Raw genomic sequence first — 20,106 nt, 5'->3', positions numbered from 1 at the left:
ATTGACAATATTGATATACTGTTTCCTGGAACTGTTAAAGCCTGATCATATTTCCCATCAATTCTCAATTTAGTTGCCTGCATTCACTGCTTCTAGAAATCCCACTAGATAATTTCCTGAAGGCATTTAGACCAGGAGGATGAAAACAGACTAGGATGTGCCAAATTCCTTCTAGGTTCAACGGGATGAGGTAGATAAATGCTTAACACAGTTTCTAAAATGTTTTTAGGGACTTGCCTTACTTCAGGTGCACAGAAAATTCAAGGATATTTCTGATACAGAAAGCTCTCTGCTATTTATCTCATTTAGCTCAATCTTCATTAAAATGCAAATAGAAATTAAAAAGTAATTTGATATAGCCTAAATTTAAATATCCCTATTCATGATGAATCATGCCTTTAGACACCTAACAACTTATTTGTCTAACAACTTTATCAGCTTGGCAACATATCCTTTTGTTTTAGCTACTTGCAATAGGTACTACAGTAAAGATTTTCCTTTAACTGCTACACAACAGTGAGCTAACAAAGCAAGTAGCTGATGACTCAGTTTTTCAGAACGACTTTGACACTGAAAAACTGGAAGTTGGCCTGCCCCTTTCTTTGCATAAGCACCTGAGGGAAGTTGATAGGCAATGCTAGGCATGGCAATTAGCTTACCCAGCATGAAACTCAATAGAAGCAGGTGCTGAAGAAAGATCTGACTAAGAAGATTTCTCCCTTCTCCTTCCTTCTTACTCCCTGCCACAGCAGCTCAAAGGTGGCACCTAGCCAAGGTAGAAAGCCTGTCCCATTTTGTATAACTATTTTATACGATAGTATCACTGTTGCTTTTCACAGCACTCAGCTAATAAAGTTGTGGAAAGAAGTAAACTTGTATGCTGGCCTGTGTTGCACCATCTGTCCTATGCTATCAGCTAGGGCAGCTGTGGAAGAGCCACTTCAAAATACTTTCAGACTACACTGTTCTGAACATCATTTCTAGGAAGCATAATGAACAGCAAAATCCTTTTTTCATGAGAGGACTCTGAATGTCTGCTACTAGTCAAGCCCTTTCCATCTGTTAAGTGTCAGAAAACTGGTTGTCTTTGACAGAAAATACGTCTACACAAACAAATTAAATCTTTGTTTATTTCTAGATACATTACCTGCATTTCTCACACAGCACCCTTTATTAACATACCTTCCGATTTTTTTCAATTGTTTCCTGTTTTGGAACTGCACTTTCTAAACAGCCACTTTTCTGTCAAAATCATGATCAGTCACTTAACATTTCCTGTGGCTTTTTTTTTCTTTCAGTGATTCTAGGTCTTTTGGTATGGAAAAAAATAGACACGCTTGCCAACATTGCTGAGGTATGTGTTTTCCTTGGAGGTAATCATAAACTGTTGTTGTTTTTTGTTTGTTTATTTGTTTGTTTTTGTTGGGGTGTTTTTTTTTTTTTTGTAGAAGAGAACACTGATGACTAAAACTAAGGTCTTTGCTTTAAATGAACACTGTTTTTCTGCTTCCACTCCCAATGTCTGGTCTGAAACAGCCAAGCCTTGTTTTCAGAATTTGGTATTTTATTGCTGAAATGGTAATCCAAAATCTAAGATGTAAAAAAACCCCTCATTGCTGTAAATCTAAACCTGCTGACCAAAAAGATTTCACAGACAAGAAGTCTGTGGCTGTATGAACAATGATATCCTAGTCTCCTGACTACCTGTTCAAGATCATATAGTCTTTGATTCAGTTGGAAGCTAAGCTTATTACTAATAGGAAGATGCAGCCTATCTCATATCTCAGCATGTGATACTCAATCTTGATCAGAGATATCACATGCTGGGCCTTGCTGCAAGTTTTGCTGATTATTCCTCTGTATTAAGATGAGGACTGCTGTAATATACTTCATTTTATTCATATTGCACAGGTTCCTAAGAAATTGCTAATTCAACCCACAGCTGGGCAAAGATCTGGCATTCTGACAATACCCCATCAGAAATACATTGGCATGCTGCTACCTCCCACAAATGAGAAGGCATATTTGCTACCTTCCTCTGAATTTGTAACTGCTGGAAGTAAGAGAAAGATCGAAGTAAAGCTGCCATGCCAATACTCAGATCCGTAGTGTAGCACTCAAACTCTATTGAAAAGTAGACTCAAATTAAAAGTGAGTGGGAAAAGGCAAGATCTAAGTGATTGGCAGGGTTTTTGAGGCCTCCAGGTATAGAAAGGAGCAGTCTCCAAGAGTCACTAATTTTTGATTAGTAAGGATTCATGTATTTGATTCTGAAAGACGTTTTAAAAAAAATAACAGGAAACAGAAGGGAATGTATTACATGATAGTTTACGATTTCAGTGTACAGATCTACCACAGCCAATAACACTACTACTGGTAGAAAGTGAAATACGAGGAGGTGATTTCAGACAAAAGCAAAAGTTTTACAGAAACATCATGGTGCTGCTGTGTATATGCTTATACTGTGCTGCTCTGCATGCTTCTATTTATCACTGCCTGTATGAAAGTGTATGCTTTCTAGGTAGAGGTAAATAAACAGGTTTTCTGGCAGTGCCAGGTTCTATCACATAGTAACTGATGTGACTGTTTATAAAACAAAGGAAGTATCCCACTGATCTCTGAGTTAAATTTCTCAGGGTTATGTTTCTAAATGACTTGACCCTCTAGAATTGAGCAGATTAAAATATACACCTTAACTATTTGTAGTCTAGAGAATATTATAAGGATTTACGGTATCAAAGTTCAGTGTACTTGCTTGCTCCATTCTGAGGATAAAAATGCATTTCTCACTACTGAAATAATGTCAGGCATTCTTAGCATTCAAGCCCTAAATATTAAATTAATAATGATTGAGCATGATAATGAATTTTGCAATTCATATAGTAATATGTCATTAGCATAAATAAAGTGTGTAGTGTTCATACTTAAATGACAAGCTTGCTTATCTTGCACAGCCTTTCAGACATAAGACATTTACACGAGATTTGATCTATGTACTCAAAATCAGTTTGCAGATCCTAGTCCCTGGGAATTTAACTCATATTGACAAGACAATTGTATGTGCAGACTTACCACTTGGTATTAAATAACAAACTCAGCCTGGAGATGTGAATGTCTCCAAGCAATTGAACAAACCAATCTCAGAAAGAGATTAGGAATTTACTTCCTTTATGTACCTCTCCACCTAAACCAGTATGGCACAAATCAATTACACTTTCAATTGGTATTAATTACATTTGACTCAATTTACATCACTATCTGAGACCTTTTTAAAAGAAAATACTTGATCTGCCTGTAGGCCCCTAGTTTAAAGGCCTCAATTTTTTCCAGAAAACCAATTCAAAGATTAGTGATTTTAAATGTTTTTGGAGGTACTTTGGATGTATTTTTAGATGCACAGTTTGAGACACTCTGAGGATCCTTACCTGCCAGAAAGTCCTAAGTAATGTTTAAGCATTTGGGATGTTTTTGAGAGCTTAACAGAATGTGATTCAAGACACAGGCATTCAAAACCTCTGAAAATCTTGCCATTAGAGCCCACTTCAACTTTCAGCTGATAAATAGTGGCACATTTTACATAATGGGAAGGTGCACAGGGCTTACCCCCCCAATTAACTTAACTATTTTTCTGCTTTTTATATCATCATGTATTATACAAACATTAAGTATTTTTAATATTATTTTGAATAGGTTGAAATTATTCAATATGAATATTGAATATTACTGACAGACCTTCAACTATATACAAACATAATAATTCGAGGGAAAAGTGAAAAAAACTCTTGTTAAATTCCTTTCACCTGTTCCTAACCCCACTGTCAGTGAAAGGAAAAACAAGAACTTGACCATCTCTCTTAATGGAGTTTGGAATGCCTCACCTTAGAGCAGCAGCAGCAATGACACAGAAAAAGATAATCCACTGACTTTATTCATGCATAAATGAATTAATCTTTTTTATGCATAAAATTTTATTTTGATGAAACAATTCATTCCCTAGTCTTAAAATTGTATGCAGAATTCAGTTCTTTGCCACAACTATTGTTGGTAGTGAAACTGCCACATGTATTTGTGCAGTATAGTAGATGTACCTTGATGAAGTCTAGAAAATTACACTAATGACCCTTGCAGTGATTTTTTTAAGACAGCCTGGAAGCTGATTTAGTAATTTTCTCATTGAGAACTCCTCATGCCAGTTGTTCTACATCACAAGAGTGTTTCCAATAATGTACAGCAAGACACTTCTTAAAAATGAGGTTCACATTTCAAAAATTACTGATTTTTTCAGAGTAACTGAATTAAGACAAGTATTTTTACTTTCCTCTCCTATAACAATGTGGGTACTTCATTGGGTATACTGAAACTTCCTCACTTACATCTGATTGAACAGGAGTATTACAAATTCAACATCATTTGAAATTTGAATTATATCCACCATTATTCCCTTTTATGAACATCTGCAATCTTGCTATCCTAGATGTTTGCACAAGACATCTCTTAACTTTAGAGACATTGGCTAGCAGCACTGAAAAAAGGAGAATTTATTACTAGATCAAAGAAACTTGGGTTAAAAACTCCCTCATTAAATTTTAGTAAAACTACCTCATTTCCACTACAGATTGGCAATAAGTCACAATATTAATAATATTCCAGTTTAATTGCATGTGTGTGTGTTACTATTAAAAGATAATTATATGATAGTTTAAACCACTATGATACTATCCAATAATTGCTTTTTCATGATAATTCTAACAGCATATTTCCTAGGCATGCTTTTTCTAAAGTTTTCTTTAATAAAGGACAATAAAATTGTGAAAAATATGAACACATTAGAGGTTACTTCAGCTGTGAGTACAGTCTCATGCTTGTGCATACAGAAAAGCAGTAAGTAGCTCAGGTAAGAATGATTTTCTCACAGGAACATACCATAAAAAATATACTTTTTTGACAAGAATTAACAGTTTCTTTTTACTTTCCAGTGAACCCTATGGCCATTTCAGGAATAACAATGACAGGCTTGGGTAAGAGTCATTGCAGTCATCTCAACCAGATACATGTTTATCAGAGGATTGCACATGGAAAGCAAAGAATAACAACAAAAGCTAGATTTGGTAGGGTTTTATAAAAAAGAACATTCTATTCTTTTGTGCAAAAACAGCTAGCAGAGGAAAAATATTGTGAAAAATTCATGGCAAAGCAATCAGACCGTCCTATATCAAAACCAAATATGTTTTTCTTATTAATGGAATAAACAGAAATGAGATATTTGGAACAACCAATCAAAATAATGCTATCTTCTGAAATTACATTTTTTCTGTCTAAGTATGAAATAACTTTTTCTCCCCTCTAGAGACAGTTACATAAAACTATCTATAAAAACATGAAGCTGGTGACCTGTTTGCAGGAGCCAGTTCCTGGAAGCACCATACACATTAGGTATTGTACTGAGACATGCTGAGAATTTAAAGGGTTCCAGAGGGAGGAGAGGGAGCTAAGAAATGCTGCCTCTTGAGAGAAGCAGGCCATTTCTCCATTTTGCTGAAATCATTAGTCACACAGAGCCTCATTCCTGAGTGGGAGCTGCAGCTATAATTAGTGCTGAGACTCTCATTTGCATTCTTGCTATAAAAGTTAATATTTTACATGTCAAGTAACCCATATGGATTCACATTTAATATTAAAAGAACTGCTGTTCATAATACATAAGCAGAAGGCTTTATTACACATATTTATGCCTCATACCTGGTATCTTTCATGTTAGAATAGCGAAATATGACTTATGAAAGCAGTTTTGAACCATTTTGTTAATAGTCTGATTATAAATGTGTTTAATCTGCACAATTTTAATATATTCTGAATCACTATTAGTCAGAAATATACTTTTTTTTTTCTCCTGTGCACAATTTAGCCTCACATTTTCTTGTAAGTATCCTGTTCTGCCATTGCAAATGATGTTAAAAATATTTCTAACTCTTGAGTCTCTGCAGAAGCATGAAGACTATGTCTGCAAATGGATCTCACTTCCATGAAAGCCCATGGCTGATCAATTGCTAAACACAGAGGCTTCAAAATCTGGGTACTAGAAAATGTCATGCAAAATGAAACCTATTATTGTTAAAGATCTTGGAGTGCAAACCCTCACATCTTTTAAGCTCTGCTTCCATACAGCCAAAGCTAAATCAGCCAGTTGGGAAATTGAAGGAGATCCTTTCAAAACCAATCTTTGTGTAAGTATTCACTGAAGGATCCTAAAATTGCAGTTAGCATAAGTCCTATGGAAACACCTGTAACATCCATATGAATAGCAAATGAATTCTTTATGATCACTGCTATTATACTGACTGAATTCCATTTGATCAGTGCTGTTAAAAAAGAATATTAAACAAGAGCCCAACCTAGCACAGACTCCGTAAAAGTAGCAACAGTTGTTGTTAACAATTGTTAACAATAATAACAATTATTGCACATATTACATATAAATGCAAAAAAATCAAAAGCAGCAGGGTAATGTACTTAGAATAATGAACAAAAAGACATGGTAATTTCTGATCTCTCTTAAGAGATGAGATAAAAGTAGTGCATGAGTACTACGTGCTGCCTTTCATCCTGGCAGTCTTAGAATTTCTACATTATTGTTCTAACTGTCAAAATCATCTCACTCGGTTCAAATGTACTTGTCAGAGTGACTGAAGGGTTAATACAAGAGAAGCATAAAAGACAATTAGATAATAGTACAGTGTGCTTAATTGGAGTGTTTGATAAGTTACTGTCTCTACCATTTCTACGAGCCCTACCAGCTGGAGGGTAGCTTTTAGATATTAATGTACTCAATATACTGTACGTCACTTCTTGGCAAGGCTAGTATGGTCAGCAATCACAGAGTAATTAGCAGTGAGCATACAGATCTTCACAGTGCTGACCTAAGTCATGCTCCTCAAGGCTATTGTTTCTGGGGGGAGGAAACGAAATGAAGCTACAATTATGTTTCTCATAGAAGAAAGGCTGGGCCCCAGAAAATTTGAATCAGTGTGCTGTCTTTCCAGCACAAAGTAGTGTAGCAACTGGTGCTAAGAATCATAATGTGGAAAAAGAAAGAAAAAACAATGCTTGAATTTGTGAAAGGATTTTCAAATACATTCCTGCTAAAATCATAGTATAGCTTATTGGGCTTCAGAAGCTTCCACCTTACATCTTTGCTTAGGCTTTTTCTTTCTCTGCTGTGGGTCGTGCCATAGAAGCGTGACATCCCATGCTAGGCTTCCATGAGGCTGCGTGGAAGTGTGCCCTCATTCTTGCAGTGTGCCCACAGAAATCTGCCTCTGCCTTGAAATAACTTCAGCAAAGGAAGCAAATGCAAAGAGCTAAGACACTGCATGTGAAGTAATGATACATTGCTCTTGTTAATAATACTGTTACTAAATATGGATGGCACTTAGCACAAGATAAGGGGATAAGTACAATGCCTTGATCATTGTGCAACCTGAGAAGCGAACATTTGATTAAATTACAACAAGTTTAAAAATCACTCCCACATCAGCCAAGTTATCCCTATCCTGTATGTACTCTCAAAGAGTCTTAGAGAAGCTGATCTGTATTGATTTATGACTTGAACTCATATTTAGGGTAAACTAAGGTACTCAGTTGTCTCAGGTTAGCTAATGGCCAGTTTCTTACAATGATTGTAAAATCATAATATCAACTCTAATTTACAAACTAGAAAGATTCTATTAAAATGTAAACCTAGGCTGAGTAATTTACATTCCTAGAATATTTATACTCAAAACTAAGATAAGCAGAAAAAAAATCTCATAAAAATATTTAACTTGACCGGATGTGTATCAAGCAGATCATTGTTAAGATATTGAGTCACTGACATCAACTGAGCTCATTATTTTCAATTACACCCATTAATTTGCAATATTAACAAACACTGAAAGTGTAAGAAGTTAGTATTTTGATTTGCTAGCTACTTATGCTGATGTATAAAAATAGAATAAATACAATGCAAATTGGTAAAATAAATACTATTTAGCAAATCCGAGATTCAAAAGAAACAAAACTTTTAAAAACTGTGAAGGTGACGAAGCACTGGAACAGGTTGCTCAGAAAAGATGTGGGTGTCCCCTCCTTTGAAGTGTTAAAGACCAGCTTGGATGGGGCTCTAAGCAACCTGGTCTAGTGAAAGGCTCCCTGCCCACGGCAGGGGAGTTAGAATTAAATGATCCTTAAGGTCTCTTCCCACTTAAACCATTCTACAGTTCTATGAAAAACTGAGTAAAAGTCATTAGAATATCAAAAGACTAACAGAGGGTCTTAATCACTAGTATGAGGGCAAAGGATTACTCTGCTGGAACCTTACCTCTGGGCACCTTGTTTTCCTCATGAGAGTACCCCAGGTACATACTGGTCCACCTTGGGGCAAACTCAACAGCATTTTAATATTGGCCATCTGAAAGAATACATGAATATAGAAAGTCTATCTCCATCCATGTAAAGTGAAAGGTATGATCTGATGTGTGCTGTTAGAGCATTTCAACAGATCAGACTGAACACAAAAGAAAGGCACTTTCTCACTGGTGTTAAAGCACTGTCCAGCCAGGACATTAACCCTTTGGCAGAGGGATTCAAATCCATATCTCCTCATTTTCCTGCTATCCTAAACACAGCACAGGTCCTCAGCCTCTCGTTTTGAAGTCTACTAAGTTTGTATGGCATACAGACAGTCTTCTCTTGGGAAAGTGAGTGACATGGGAAAATTTAATCTGGTAACCTGAACATTTATTAAGGAATCGAAAAGCTAAGATTCAGTTCTTCTGCCAAGATTTTTGTATTTCTTAAGAACCATAATTATTTGTTAAAAGAAAAAACGTTCTTGCCACGAGTTCTCAAAGTTCTAGATGTGTCTCACCGAGCCAATGTACCCTCAATTCTTTTCTGCACAGTGAAAATATTTTCATGGGAAGCACAAACCACAACACAACTCTCAGCCTGAGATTAGTGGTTAGAATAACTTCTATGGGAATGAGAAATATAGATATAAATCTATTACAGCAAAAAGAAATTGCATTTGGAATATTCTGCAGCTAATTCACTTTGTGTAGAGATTACACTATTACTCCCTTCTCTTCTGGTAACAAACCTCTAAAAAGTGCCCTTGACTGGTTTTCTGTAAAGAAAACATTCAGACGTCCTATCAGGGGAAGTTTCTGTAACTGACTTGTAAAAAAGGATTGTGATTATTCTCTGATGCTCTGAGAGACCAAAATATTCTCTAATTGCTGTCTGCTGGACGTGGTCCATTCAGTCTATTGCTGTTTGGGTCTGTTCAGAGGCATCTGATGTCCCTGCACAAATGTAGGGAGTCTGATGCCTGGGGAGAGTATTTTGATTCTACTCATTGTAGCACTTGAATCCTTTAACAGGACTTGCTCTAAATGTTCAAATCACTTTGAAAATATGATTTTGATGCCTGAGCCACCCAGATGGATTAACATTTTACAACCACTAAATCCTATGTTTAAAAAATTTACTTCACTATCCATCAAGCTCCATAGGACACTCTCACTGTTCTCTGTAGGGAGTGGTCAAAAGGTTTGCTTTTTTATCCAGTAAGTTAACTCTTAAATGTATATGAAGAGATAGCAAGTTGGTAAGCATACTTTTGCCTCTGGAATCTCACCTTTGTACTTTGGGATTGTTTGGTATCTGACCCAGTCTGTCATCTGATATCTAGTGAAATTCTGTTATCTTAATAAAACTTGTAAGGGAAAATAGACAAGGTCACAGTAGTATTTTCTGAAAGTAATCAATAGCTCCACTTCAAGCATTTTAGGGTGGGTTTTTTCACTCTCAAACTTATCATATCACATATCACATTAACATGAGAGCATGTCTGAAACTGTCAGAATTGTTTCAACAATAGGATCAGTTGAAACCATTTAGAAATAATTTAAGTGATTTCTAAGATAAAAATTATGTCTTAATAGATCACACAAAATGGACAGCAAATCTTTGTTGGTGATCAATCATGTTTGGGAAATTATGGAAATTTTGACATGCAGAAAGTGCTGTGAGATTTTATTACCTTCTGGTCCCTAAACAAACCTGTGGTGATACCTTCACTTTTATGAGTTACCAAAGCTTAAGGACCTTGCCAGGTAAAGTGAAATAACTAGCCTTTTTCAGCTGCTCATTTCTTTAAGAATATTAACTGGGAAAAGCCAGGAAAGCTGTAACATAAACAGATCTCTTCACTTGAAATCTGATTTTACATTTGTGCTGTCTTGCCACAGAAAACGATTTATCAACTTTCCTTTTTAATTAAATATGGTTGGTGAGCATGACCTGAAAGTCATTTGCCAATTTTTATATAAGTATATAAGGCAGATCTCTAAACGTGTGTGTTTTGAGCAGCAAATATTTAATAAGCTGCCTTACACAGGTGATATTCTCAAGACATTTATAAAGGAAAAAAATGTTTTGTTTGACTTCAATGTTAACAGAATAAATACATAGAGAAAGAAATTGTAAACAGAAAAGATTATGCCTCTTCTTGACTCAGCTATAACACCCTGCATCAAGTAAATGTACTCATTTTCTTCTTTTCAAGAAACAGCTTTTGCTGTCAGTGCTCCATATAAACTGTTCTGCAAGATGTTAACCTGGATTTCTTTCTGGTTCAGAAAAGGACTACTTATTATCTAATCAGAAAGTTTTAAATTCACTCTTTTATGCTTGAGAAAGATCATTTCAAAAACTCCACTTGTATCTATAGTAAAGTCAAAAGCAAAGCTGACTATTCAGAAATCAGGTTCTTGTCTTCCACAGCAGTCACACCTGCAGGCTGCCTTGGACTCTGCATGTCAGAGCAGGGAGGGAGCAAAGAAGCCTCCCTGTCTGCTGGTGCCCCACTGGCCTGTCTGCCTGCCAGCCCCCACAGCCTTCCCACTGGGCTCAGGGGTGTGTGGCCATGGCTGGCAGTGCTGCCTCTGCCCACTTCATGGGCTTTGGGCACCCCTGAACCAGCAGCAGAGGTAGGTAGCACCCTCTTTGCTGAAAACAAGGTGAGGGCTTCAATGGAACAAGTCCCAAACTCTCTATCTTGAAACAAATTTCTGCCTCAACCCTGCAGTGCCTAAACTATATGAGGCTTGAGCTTTTTCCAATGACTTCCACATATCAAGTGTCAAAAGTCTTTATAGGATGCTTTACAGACTCAAACTTTCCATGAAATCCCAACAGATCAGTAGGATACTGTTATTTTCTCCCAAATCAACTGCACCAGTTTTGAACTGTTTTCATCTAAGTGAAGCAAGCCCTAAAGAGCTATGTGTCCCCTGACCCTACCTGTATTTATGTTCAGGATTGACATGAGATGAGACAGACACAGAAAATGTTCTTGAAACAAGTTTCTGGGAGTTGCTTGCCTTCAGAAAGCATCTTTCCCTAGGGACAGTGAATTCTTTAATAGCGGCTACAACAGCTACAGTAGATAAGTCAGTTCAGAACTATTACTGAACTAAGGCCATAAATGTCTTCCTTGACTCACATTCTCATTGCAAAATTCACACTGAAAAAACTTGCTTAGACCAGAAGATCAGTAGCATTTTATATGAGCCTGAACTATATAAAGAATAAAAAAATTATTTGGGAGTAGAATCTACAATTACCACCAGACAGGCCCTTATGTGCTATCAGAGAAAAGAATGGCCAGCCTTGGACTGAGATTTCATGCAATTTGGTGTGTAGCCACAATCACTGAATGTACTTGTATGGAGATGTGATGTTGCCGGTCTCTATTGTGGCTAGTGAGAAGAATTACCCAATGCAGGAACTTTCTGATCTGTTCCTTCTGTCCTTAGAGATGTAGGTACTGAAGCAATGAGGGTGCTGGATCTGTGCACGCTTTGGACTGAACAGCATGAAAAGCAGGTAAGATGCTGCATGTTATCAAACTTTAAATTTCAAGTGGTAATTTCTGATCTTACAGTTTAGGAAGACAAGAGGATAGCTAGGAAGATGTGGTATCTCCTTGCACAGGGTGAGTGAAATACTTCTAGAGGAGAAAGGGATAGAGGATATTGTATCTACAATCTATTGTATCAGTTGTGTCTACAAACACCCTGCCTATTGATATTTTATTCCAAGATGCCTAGGTTTTCCCACAAGAAATAAGGCTCACAGACTTGTAGTTTCAGAATTTGTGACAGATACTAGGAAGTTAGGTATCAGGCTTCTTGTGTTAGTAGCAAAGTCCCTTTTGGATATAACCTTAGCTGTAAGAGTGAATGTATGTATGAAAGAAAAGATTAAATATATGAACTAAAAAGGACTGAATCATATAGCAGGGAAACTTTCCATAACCAGGGGGAAACGCTGATCTTCTGAGAACAATTTCCTAGAAGACCTCAGAGCATAAGAAAGTCATAACGAATGACTTTTAATAAAAAAATAACCATTTCAGTCAAATTTTGTTAATTTTGTTTTCCTCATTTTTGTCACATAAAACCAAATGCCTACTAAACTTATTTTTATATATATTGTTTAATTATTTTCCCTCAAAAATGAATATGTATTTTTTGCTCTGAAATTCACATAGTTAGGAAGGAATATAAAGATTCCTTAAGAATTTAATCTAATCTTTATTAGATTTAAGAAGGGCTCTGCAAAATCAGTGACTGAGGTTAAGCCCTGAATAAAAGAAGAGTAAGAATTTTCTATTTCTAAGACTTATATACGTATAAAAATGTAATCACCTAGGTTTTCTACGTAATGTTAAGCAAAACCCTTATACCTATAAAGGAATAATGTAGTCCATTATATAAAATATTGACTTGTACTCAAAATGTCAACCCTAGATCAAAATTTATACACATACCTTTTTTGGATAAATTATTGTGTTCTTTGTGTCTTTTTTCCCCCTTGCCTGTATAGTTAGCCTTTTTTATTATAAGCTCCTTAGAACAGAAAGGTTCTTTCTCCCATTAGTATTAGTCGAAGAGAATAATACCTTAATTTTGACTAGAATGCCTGGGTCCTATTATAATGAAAACATCATATATTTTCCTGGTCTACGGTAAAAATCCCTGAGGTTCTATAACATTTTTCACAGTTACTGGGACCTTACATCCTCTGTTTCCCTACAATGAATTCCAACATGAAAATGTTTTCTGTCTTCTTATGGTATTTTAAAATGCTGCGTTCCTCTGGGCTGATGACTCCAGTTGATATACTTAATAATTCCCAAATTGTTTTCTTGCTTAGTGTATTAGATGACGGCTTTATTTAGTGAATATTTGGTACTACAGTTTAGTATTTTGTATTAATTATTCTGCATTTTCCCACCAAAATTCTTGGGTTTTTTGCTAAGCAAGTTATATAGAGCATACAACACCTTTTGAACATGAGCATATTGCTCTGCACTTCTTGCTATGCTTTTAGATTCCACATAAGCTACAAATTCTACCCCCTCCCCCCATCACTTACATTCAGACATACATAATCATGAATAACAGAAGGCCCAACACTGAATCCTCAGAAACTGTGTCCAGATTTTTTTGTGGCCTAGTTAAGTTAGTTGCCATCCCAGTTTCTTTAATTTCATGATGATTTCTCTTAGCCATTAATCTCAGATGTGGTGCCTTGTCAAAGCTTACAAGTAGATTACATCCATTGAATTTCCCTTATCTACAGTGGCAGTAAAATCTTCAAAGAACTCCATTAGGTTAGTTAAGCATGACCTCCCCTGACTCAATCTATGCTGGTTATCCTTAATCAAACTGATTTCCAAGCTGTTCTTTCACACTTCCTTATGGTAGTTTAATTTTCCCCACAATCCTTGTTAAATTCACTGATGTACAATTTCTTGGACTGTCTTTAATTTTTTTGGAAGACTTATTTCCTTCTTCCAACCTGAAAAAAATCATTCCTAGATAGATCTAGTTTAAATTGTCTCAGTCTTCTGTCCCTCTGGGTTCCTTACTAGCTGTTTAAAACTGGTTTTGTTGAAAAAGATCCCAAATATAAAATCATGCCTTTTTTTGTTGTGGTGTGTTTTTTGATTTTTTTTGGGGGGGTTGCCCATTTGTATGTGCCACTTTACTACCTGTAGTAAAACAGAACAAACTTTTGTTGTTAATATAGAATGATAAAATTAAAAATATTTTGATCACATTAAATTCATGGTGGTGAGTAAGAACTTTCAAGGGAGCCCTACTCCTTAGCACAGTAAATAGCTATCAAAAGCTTTTCTAAATGCACTCTTCTGTTTACAGGGAGACAAAATGCAATGTGTCATCCTGAGGGAAATGGACGTGGTGATAAATTTACACATCTGTGTCCTCCAGTCTCGATTACATGACTCCTTGTGTCTTGAGGTGAAAATCCATGTAACATTGCATTTGATAAGTGAGGGAGTACACTGCCAGCACATCACTCCAGTCTTTCAGAAATCCCTGGCGGAAGTTCAAGGTCATGGGCTGAGCTGCTAAACTTCAGTGGGTTAGGGTGAAGTGTTCCAGACATGACATCTTGCTGTGTGGCAGGAACTTGCTGGGACTGCTGCACTTATAAACAAAGGGTAAGTTTTTTGCATTATTATAAAAATGGACAAAACTTGAAGAACAGTGAATGGTAAGTATGGTTCTGCCTCCACAAGAGGTTCAAATCAATTCTGTCTCTCTGAGACACCTGTGCACAGGTGTATTTATACTGCATTCATTGCCAAGGTAACTGGGCACTATGAGACTAATGCATGTACATTTCAAAGGGGAGTGTTACATCCAGACCTAAATTTTATCTCTCAAATATCAATGATGATTTCAGCAGAGATGTGGCAGGTATAAATTGAGTGGCATTGCAGACCTTTTACCAGGGGAAAAAAATTGCCTGAGTTTTAAATAAATATGAACCATGGGACAAATTAATAAATCCTTTATAGTAGCTCACCTCTCTTTATAAGACTGTAGATTTATGTGATGGGCATGATATGGTGGTTGTTAAATCCCTAGTGATAAAAGCTATTGATTATTTCCAGAAATGAGCTAAAAATAGGGTTTGCAGCACTTATCTTTAGGTGCTTACTGGCAAATGAAGTTCAAAGCAGTATTCCAATTTGACTACTTGCAATTCCACTTTTTATAGAATAATTGAATATTCACATGAACAGACAGAAACCCATCCAGAAGCATGACTCTGATGTGGTGATGAATGCCCTTCATGTAAGAGGGGACCAGTAGGTGTCCATTTCCTCTTCCAGCAGCTTTTTAAAAAATTTAATATTGATTTCCTTTAAGCAAGGTTTGGAACCCAAATCTTCTACTACCAAAGGAAACGTTAACTGGAAACCTTCATGGAAACTAGAAACCCCAACAAAGGAGAGCCTACAGCAGTCACAGATTATGCTGGGGAAAAAAAAAAAAAAAAAAAAAAAGACAAGACAGGCTTTAATTTTCTAAAGAAAGAGATAGATAAATGTAGATTTTTCACAAGGTAGCTAGAGCACTCCAACTGTTAAATTACTCTCTATTGTGGGAAAGTAAGAGGGCACCACTTCCACCCCCAGAAATATCTTATGTAAGGCCAAAGTTGGCAGGTGCACTTAAAGACAGCCAAGCTATTTTTATTCCTTTGGAAGGCCACCTATATTGAAGATTACAATGACTGTTCAATAACAGTCCTATACAACTGACACAGTATGCAACCATTATCAGTATGCCAAGAAATGTAATTTTAGCTCAAAGGATATTTTCCAAATGAAAAACAGCCTGTGTAAATTTGTCTGGTTTGGGGGTTAAAGCAGCTGTTGAGTGGTAGCTCCACAAAATCCAAGTATTAGACATAAATATGTTTACAGTAAAGGAAAAACCTGATGCTTAAATTCTTCTGTGTATTTATTTACCACAAAGTGTCCACAACATCCATGAAATAAGTTAGAAACTCAAGAGTTCAGCACATCTCGGATCTATGTCTTGAATTTATACATTCCATTATATTCTATTAGAATAATTACCAGGTTTTTATTTTCTGAAAATTTTCAGGTATATACACTACACTGTGCATACTACCTGGTGTCCTTGCCTCTTCTCAAAAGATAAGGCAATAGTTTTGTTTGCACAGGAAAAGAGTAATTAACGCCTTCCTCTCCTGAATAGACTGTCAGAAATATTCAGAAATTTCTCCTGTATGGAAATGAAACTGAGCCTTTCACAATGAAGGAGAAACAACAGTTATGGAAGACTTGCTAACATTAAAGACAGTCTTGTTTCTTCTATCTCACGCTTTCTTGTTCACAGTGGTCTGCTGTGCTCTTGCTGAGTATTTATTTGCATCACTGTGTTTTGTTTTTATGATGCTGATAGGTTTTTTCACTGACAGTCCTGAGAGGAAGGGGTAGAATAAAAGGGAATGCCAGGATTTGTACATTCCTCTATAGCCCTCTTAAGTGCATGAAGGAAGGCTGCTGTCTTAGGAAACAAGAGAAACAATTCTTTTTCAGACAGTAACACATTTTTATCATGAAACTGCAATAGGAAACCTACGGATTGGAGCTCAGAGAATATCTTGCATATTTTAAGTATTGAGCTAAGTATCTAGGAGCAGAATTTCAATTTTTTGTAGGTTTTTTTCACAATTTGTTTTGGATCTGGGTCCTGAGAGGGGGTAAATTGAATGATTTTATAAGGCTGAAGTGGTTTCAGCACTTTAGTATAATGGACCTCTTCTTAAACCTTTTCTACCAGAAATTCTTGCAGTGTTTCCCTAATCTTCACAGAAATACAATCCTTTACCAGATCCCATCATTCAATTTGTCACACCAGTTTTCTCACACCAGTTTTTCACCTTATTCTTTCCTTATTGTCCCAGGAAAGAGAACACCACCAAGATATGACTTGTGACAAGTGAGCACTGGACCAGAGGGGCAAACAGCATATATGGAAGATGAAGCTACTAGTTAGTGCACCTTATACTATCACTGAGGTACTAAACATACTCAATGGAGGTCAACATCAGTGGGAGAGGCGCTTAGTTCACTAAGCACCTGGTTTGATGTATTCATTTCCCACCAGGACCTAATTTCCCAGGTGTTTTCTGTGTTGGCCCTCCAGAAATCTCTCAGAGGGCAAAATGTTGAACATTGCTTTCATCCATCTGGTCACTGGATAAAGTCATTACTATTTATTGGAAAGAAAACAATAAAATATTATTATGAGAATAAAAACTAAAAACAGGATTGGGGGATAAAGGGAGGGGTCTGTAATGAAATACAGACTATTATTCTAAGTGCATCTGACGATATCATAATCATTAAAAATTATGAGAAATGCACTTGGGAATCATGCATTAGTATTGATTGAAGACAGGTTCTCTAAATATCCATATGGATTTTTTGCATTTACAGGGGAAAATATGAAATTTACAGATTCACATAAATCCTTCCTATCTATCAGATACAAAGTTCTGTTCTGGTTGAAGCATTTCTGAAGAGTGAAAGTGCTCAGTAAAATGAGTAGGTAGAAGCTTCAAACAAGCAAAATGCAGTGTTTTTCCACACAGCAGGAATTAATTGTAAAACAGATTGTCAGAAAATATGTGGTAGTCTGAATTATGAATAGGTTCAAGAACAGATTCATGAAGGTTAAATTTGTTGATGAATGTGGAACATAGATGCAACCTCTGGCTAAGAGTTCTCTAAGCTGGCCAGAGGCTGCTAAAATATAAGCCTGTCTGTATCTTGATTCCTGCAATTTCTTTTCCTATGCATTTGCTAATGGCCATTGTCAGAGAGAGGTTATTTGGTCTGATTTGATGTGACACTTTTTGCATTTTTAAATACGTGAAGACAGAAATTTAGCCCAATTCATAGGACATACACAAAAACCTGGGCACAGTTTATGTCCCTGACATTCTTCAGGTCTTAAGAGGGCCCTGTGTCCACCTTCAGCATTTGTGCTGGCCTGCCCCCAGTGCAGGAGTCACCACCTATTAGACCCTGGGCATTTTCTTCCTTGAGAATGTTAAACAACCATATTGGGCAATAATAAAGAAGATATCTTATCCTCCTTCAGCAAAAGAAGAAACAATAGAGTGACTGGAACAAGAAAGATAAGCTTTGCAAAGTGAAAATTTTAAAGAAACAGTAAGGGAAGAAGAAGATAGTGTTTCATTATGTAAATCTGCTAGTGCCAGCCCTCCCAGTCCTACAGTATGAAAACCATGGTTTTCAGCATGTCAGCATAAAGCCTTTATCAGCCTAGCAGCTGAACTAGCATGCCCATGAGAGCACTGGTTGCTATTTGAGACCACATCAGACCTCCACAGCAGTGGCACCAGAACTTCCACTGAGTACTATTGCCAGGAGATGCTTCAAGTTTTGAGATATACTACCAGTTCTTCCTAGTAGAACTACAACAGTATTACTGTGTTACTGGTGGCAAAAAGGGAAGTTGATTATGCACTGCTCTCCAGGAAAATAAATGCCAGTAATGGAAATCAGAAAAAAACCTAGAATAATGATTGATGGTTACGAGGGAAGTAATCTGAGCTATGTCATCTGTAAAATATAGGGCAGCAAGATGCTCCTATGGACTAAGCTTCAGAAGATAAGAGTTTTTGTTTAATACTTGTCATAAAACAAATAACATTTCCCAGACTTGAATTTCCTGTCGCAATGTTGTCCACATTGTCCATTTCATCTGTCCGTGTCCATGTAATCCTTTGTATCATGGGTCCCTATACTCTTGGAAATACAAAAAAGCAAATTAATTGCCTCATAGACTTTAAGTATATATGTAATCATAGATAAAATATCCTAGAAAAAAATAGAGTGAAAGAGGACAAATGACAAGAGTAGGTATTGATTTTAAAAAGTGGAATAGTCCTGACTGAAAACCCATTAAATGCTGTCATATTTTCACATGTAGCTTCTTTTTGAGATATCTTATCTTCAGTGGCACTACTGAAGAATATGTCAATGAAGTATAAGAATGATTTCCATCTGCTGTCTATGCTGAATGCTCATCTTTCACCTGACACAGTCTGTCACCACGACAACTCATTTTTTTACATTGGGCAGTGCATTATCCTTCTAGAATGAAAGAGTAGTTTCTTTTTTAATTGAGTTTTTACCCTCAGGGGACGTGATTCTTGTGCACATTTTGGACAACTCCTAAGACAATAGCAGCATAACTGAGTGAATCTGTGCAGCAAACTGCTGTTGAGACAGTGCACAAATGCTTCTGATTTACCTTTACCTGCAAGTACCAGTGTTACGTGACTGCACCAGGTTGGCCCTGGCTGGATGGGCGTTCCATAAAAGCTGCCCTATTGTTCCCATCCTCATTTGACACAGGACAGAAAATACAATGAAAGGTTAATGGGTAGAGATAAGGATACACAGAGGTCACTCACCAGTTAGTGTCATAGGCAAAAACAGACTCCACCCAGGGAAATTAGTTTAATTTATTAACAATCAAATTAGAGTAGGATAATGAGAAATAAACCCAACTCTTAAAATAACTTTCCCCAACCCCTCCCTTCTCCTAGGGCACAAATTTACCACTGATACTTTCTCTACATCCTTCCCCTAACGGTGCAGGGGGACAGGGAACAGGGATTCCAGTCAGTTCATCAGAGATTAGTCTTTGCTGTTCCTTCCTCCTCAGGAGGAGGACGCACACTCTTCCCCTGCTCCACCATGTGATCCCTCCCACAGGTGACAGTCCTCCATAAACTTCTCCAATATGAGTCCTTCCCATGAGCTGCACTTCTTCACAAACTACTCCAGCATGGGTCCCTTCCACAGGATGCAGTCCTTGAAGAACAGGCTGCTAAAGCGTAAGCCCACTGTGGGATCAAAAGTCCTGCCAGCAAACCTGCTCCAGTGTGGGCTACTCTTTCCATGGATCCACAGGTTCTTCCAGGAGCCTGCTCCAGTCTGGCTTTCTAACAGTACAGCAGCTGCTTCACGCATGCACCTGCTCTGGGGTCTCCTCCATGCTCCCCCAAGTACCTCCATGGGCTGCAGGGGCACAGATGCTTCACCATGGTCTGCACCACACACTGTAGGGGAATCTCTGGCACCTGGAGCACTTCCTACCCTTCCTTCTTCAG

This window comes from Catharus ustulatus, chromosome 3 (genome assembly GCF_009819885.2).
Source record: "Catharus ustulatus isolate bCatUst1 chromosome 3, bCatUst1.pri.v2, whole genome shotgun sequence".
Taxonomy (NCBI): Eukaryota; Metazoa; Chordata; class Aves; order Passeriformes; family Turdidae; genus Catharus; species Catharus ustulatus.
The sequence above is the reverse complement of the archived record's forward strand: the minus strand, read 5'-3'. Positions refer to the sequence as shown.